The sequence below is a fragment of the Vulpes lagopus genome, chromosome 15 (assembly GCF_018345385.1).
Source record: "Vulpes lagopus strain Blue_001 chromosome 15, ASM1834538v1, whole genome shotgun sequence".
Lineage (NCBI taxonomy): Eukaryota > Metazoa > Chordata > Mammalia > Carnivora > Canidae > Vulpes > Vulpes lagopus.
In genome coordinates, this window is record NC_054838.1 from 1333089 (window position 1) to 1333812 (window position 724).

The following is a 724-nucleotide window of genomic DNA, read 5'->3' on the forward strand; positions in this document are numbered from 1 at the left end:
TTTTGCCACTGGAGATCATACTGCATGAACATCCTTACTCATAAGTTGTCACTTATTTGATTATTTCCATAGGATAAAATCCCTTGGCCTTTTTAGTGGTAATTTTCAACCCATCTCTCTCTCCACCAACTAACCTCCTGGTCACTGCTCATTCCCAAAGTAATACAGAGTCGCAGGAAAAAGTGAAGGGCCGGGCAGTAGGTCATGTCCAAGCAAAATGTTTTTCAATTTTCAATAATACTCTAGACACACATATCTCAAGGAAAATAAGATCAATACGCAATTTATCAGATTGAAGTTAAATATGATTTGGTGCTCAATTTGGCAGCACATATACTAAAATTGGAGTGACACAGAGATTAGCACAGCCCCTGTGCGAGGTTGACATGCAGACTCCTGACGTGCTCCATATTTTCATAAATAAATAAATAAATAAATAATAAATATAAAATATTTGTGATTGAAGAGGTTAACATCTCTTAAATGGTTATTTAGTGAGAAATATTCTGAATTTCCCCCCAAAGCTTTCACGCCCTAATCTAAGTCCTCTTAGTGGAGACTACTTCGAGTCAGGGCTTTGCGGTTTGCTAGAAAGACATGAATCCTGGTTTCAGGAATACACTATCTATAAGCTGTGTGACCTAAGTCAAATTATTTGACTTTTTCCAAGCCTCTATTTTTTTCTTTTGGTAAACTGGCAATTCTTAACTCACTGGTGTGTTGT

The 724-nt window shown here is 36.9% G+C and overlaps 1 non-coding gene across 1 annotated transcript; it reads left to right on the plus strand.

The window, feature by feature from the left end:
* The first annotated feature begins 312 nt into the window (after positions 1–312).
* On the plus strand, positions 313–416 carry LOC121476725. The gene has a single exon (XR_005984014.1). It is a non-coding gene; the product is annotated as a U6 spliceosomal RNA (small nuclear RNA).
* The last annotated feature ends 308 nt before the right edge of the window (positions 417–724 follow it).